Source organism: Rhinopithecus roxellana, chromosome 13, assembly GCF_007565055.1.
Source record: "Rhinopithecus roxellana isolate Shanxi Qingling chromosome 13, ASM756505v1, whole genome shotgun sequence".
NCBI classification, from domain to species: domain Eukaryota; kingdom Metazoa; phylum Chordata; class Mammalia; order Primates; family Cercopithecidae; genus Rhinopithecus; species Rhinopithecus roxellana.
Window position 1 is genome coordinate 117,635,985 of NC_044561.1, and position 4,509 is coordinate 117,640,493.

Here is a 4,509-nt window from a genome sequence, read left to right on the forward strand (position 1 = left end):
CATTCAATTTCTGCTCAAGAACAACATACTCAATCCTCACAGGATCTACGGCCCTCCTGCAGTGAGGATGTGCTAACCCTCTCTCCAAAAATGAGACTCACAAAGCCCCATCAGTCAGTAACATCGCTCTGGATAATGGTGGATTCTCTTCTCATTTCTCCTCTAGCTCTAGAGATCACACCCATACCTCAATCTACTATAATATACAGATGAAAACATAAATTTAACCATCACTAGCATTCCCTATAGTCAATTACACACACACACACACACACACACACACACACACACACCCCAAGCAAAGAAGAAAATACTCAGAACTGCTATAGGTCTCATTTCTGTGATTGATTCCAAGGACACTGTTGATATTTGTAATTTCTCTTTTCTCACTAGCTATTCTACGTTCTCTTTGCCCTCAGCCAGCACCTCAGTTAGGGTATTTTACCTGGTGACATGACTCAGACTCTGGTGGTCCTTGGATTGCTATTGGATGTGGAAGTATTATGTGGCACCGCAGACAATCCCCTATTCTTCCATGCTATCGTTGTGCAGGAGTAACCCAGTTTAGCCCTGGTAATCAGCTCAATCATCCCAGCCTGTAGAGAAACACACTACTTTGCCTACAGTTTCAAGGATATGAGGAGCTCAAAATGGCCAAGTGGCAGTCTCAACTTCTAACTTAACTGAGCCACTGAATTATTCCTCAATAGATGGACTCCTCCCTTAGGAGCGATAATTTCTAAACTATTAAAATCCAAAGCTTCAGGGATGTGAAGCAACAGTTTTAGGAATGGGTTATTTGTATAATAGTGAGAGTCACTTCCACCTCAGCATTGCTAGACTCAACTCGTGTTCTCTGGTAGTGGGAGAAACAGCACTGTGGTTGGTTCAAAGTACATACTGTATCCTGTAGGACAGCACTCCACATTGCAGTGTCTCCTGGCTGTCACCGTAACAGTCTTCAAGAGGTCATTTCAGTGTTCGATAAGACCAGTTCCTTCTAGATAAGAGAGTACTTTCTTCTCGATAAGAGAGTACATGGTAAGGCCACAATATCCCATGGGTATAACTACATTGCTGAATTTCTTTTGCGGTAATATCAACTCTTTGGTCAGAAGCAATGTTATCTGCAATACCAACACTGGAACCAAGGCATTCATAAGTCCATGGATATAGTGGTCGGAGAAGTCAAACGCATACAGAGAATAAGTGAGTACAAACTGCTGCTTCCTCTGTGATGGAAGGGGTTCAGTGTGACCTATCTGCTCTCAGATAGCTAGTTCCTATGGCGAGCGGTGTCATATTAGGAATTGTGCACACTGGGCACTCTGCAGTGGTATTCACTAAATCAGTCTTAATCAGAGGAAGTCCATGTTGTTGTATCCATCTATAACCTCTAGCTCAATTACCATGGCCCTTTTGTACATCAGCCTATTGAGCAAGCACTAGAGTGGCTGGGGAAAGAGAATGACAGACAGCTACAGAACAAGGCATCTTGTCCATTGGTTTCTTGAACAATGGTTTCCTCTGCATTGGGTACTGTTTGGGGGAACATGTGCATAGGACACAAATATCCTCCCATTCTGTGTCCATTGCTAGGGGCCCATCCACATTCCTTCTCCCACAGAGCTCCTTGTTATCAATCTTCCAATCTTCTTTCCATGTTCATGAGCATCCACCCAAACCATCCGTCCCACGAATATGTACAGATTTATATTCCCGGACTTCTGTCTCTAGCTTGATAGGGCAGACAAGCAGACATACTGCTTGAAATTCTGTTCACTGCGAGGATTTGCCTTCTGCAATGTCTTTTGGGGCATTCCTGTAGTGCTGCAACTATCCACTTACAGGTGGTGCCAGGCCTGAGTTTTTTCTTCCTCCACCAACTGATTATAGGGCATTTGCCATAAGGCCTCTGGTTTTGACTGAGGAAGAGGCAGCAATGTGGTAAAATAGATGCCATCGTCTGAGCTACATCATTTTCACTTGATGGCAGAATGATGCTACTGTATATGCCTAGCTTTATGGCTTGATGGATCAGATGATACCCAGTTCATGATGGGGAGATCGGGTTGCATAGTCACCTGGTGTCTCCCGGTCAGGTGTGCAGCCTCTACCAGGGCCCAGTAGAAAGCCAGATGTTATTTCTCAAGAGGATCATTATTGTTTGCAGAAGAGGATATGACTTTGTTCCAAGTCCTAGGGATGTGCACTGAGATTTTCCTATTAGTGCTTGCTGGAAGCTCCATACTGGATGCCTATGTCACAGGTGATTTAAACACCACTGAATCTGCTGGGTCATAAGGCTGAACTCGCAGAACATCTTACACAGCAGCCTGAATTTGCTTTGGGATCCATTCAAAACTGGCAGTCTTATGGGTTATTCAGTGAATGGTTTGGAGCAGTGTACACAAATGGATGTACTGCCAGGTACAGTGGCACATGCCTATAATCCCAGCTACTTGAGAGGCTGAGGCAGGAGGATCACTCGAGCTCAGGAGTTCGAGACCATACTGGTCAATTTAGTAACACTCCCATCAAAAACAAAGATAAAAATAAAAACAAATGGGTGTATGTTGCCTCCCAAATCCAAAGAGGGCCACCAATTGTGTCTTTTTCTTAGTAGGAGGTGCAGCAACTTATCTTTCACTTGGATGGGATATCCTGACATTTCCTAGATCCCTGGGTTGCTAAAAACTTTACCAAGTTTCCAGGACTCTGAATGTTCATGGGGTTTGCATACCACCCTCTAGCGAGCCTAGATCTTAGTGAGTCATCTGGTGTACTTGATGCGTCCTGCTCATTAGTTACAGCATGAGTCATCAATGTAGCGGATCAGTGTTTTGTTATAGATAATCAAGATAATCAAGGTCGCTACACACTAGATTATGACAGAAAAAGAAAAGCTGACATAGTCCCGTGGAAGAAAGTGATATGCTACTGCCCTGTCAAGTAAAAGCAAATAAGGTGGGGCACGGTGGCTCACACTTGTCATCCCAGCACTTTGGGAGGCCAAGGCAGGTGGATCCACCTGAGGTCAGGAGTTTGAGACCAGCCTGACAAATATGGTAAAACCCCATCTCTACTAAAAATACAAAAATTAGCTGGGCGTGGTGGCGTGTGCCTGTAATCCCAGCTACTCAAGAGGCTGAGAGAGGAGAATTGCTTGAACCCAGGAGGCGGAGGTTGCAGTGAGCTGAGATTGCGCCACTGCACTCCAACCTTAGTGACAGAGCAAAACTCCATTACAAAAAAAAAAAAAAAGACTTTTGGTGATTCTTATTAATTTGATATATAGAATAAATGTTTTCTTGACCAAGAGCTGGATACAAAGTGCTGAAGACTGTGTTGATTTGCATTAATAAAGAAACCACATCTGAAAAAACTGCAGTTTGAATTACCACCTGAGGGGGTTCACAGTAAAACCTTATCCTTCTTCTGGACCCATCCCTTTTACAGTATTGCTTTTAGTTTACTAGTCTAGTGTGCGAGGTGGTGGTGGTGTGAAGTTCCAGGAGCTTTCTCTTGGCCCTTTTACCCTAAGTAGCCCTCATTCGATGGGTCAAGCAGACCTGTGTAGGCTCTGCTAGTTGTTAAATTTGTTTGTTCCAATAACATATTCAGGACCTGGGGTAAAAACCACCGGTGGGTTTACAGAGCCACTGGTACACTCACTATGAGATGGTTTCAAACCAAAACTCCATTTATCACCTAGTCCCAATAAGCCTCATTAAAAATTATTTGTTATTTACTTTTACATTTCTGTGGTATATATGGGGTACATGAGACACTTTGATACAGGAATACAATGCATAATAATTATAACAGGGCAAATGGGGTATCTATCACCTCAAGAATTTATCCTTTGTCTTACAAACAATCCAATTATATTCTTTAGTTTTTTGTTTGAGATGGAGTCTCACTTTGTTACCCAGGCTGGAGTGCAGTGACACAATCTCAGCTCACTCCACCTCCCAGGTTCAAGTGATTCTCCTGCCTCAGCCTCCCTAGTAGCTTAGACTACAGGCATGTATCACCACACCTGGCTAATTTTTTGTATTTTTAGTAGAGACAGGTTTCACCACATTGGCCAGGCTGGTCTCGAACTTCTGACCTCAAGTGATCGCCCCACCTCGTCCTCCCAAAGTGCTGGAATTACAGACATAAGCCACTGTACCTGGCCTCTTTAGTATTTTTATTTTAAAATTTTGTTTGTAGAAACAAGGTCTCACTATGTTGCCCCAGCTGGTCTCAAACTCCTACACTCAAGCAATCCTCCTGCCTTGGCTTCCCCAAATTTTGAGATTACAGGCGTGAGCCACCATGCCCGGTCTTTTAGTGCTGACACCCTTGTTGAAAATTAGTTCAGTGTAGATGTACTGATTTAATTCTGGGTTCTCTATTCTTTCCCGTTGGTCTATCTGTCTGTTTTTATGCCAGTACCATGCTGTTTTGGTTTCAGTATCATTTGAAGTCAGGTAATGTGATTTCTCCAGTCTTATTCTGTTT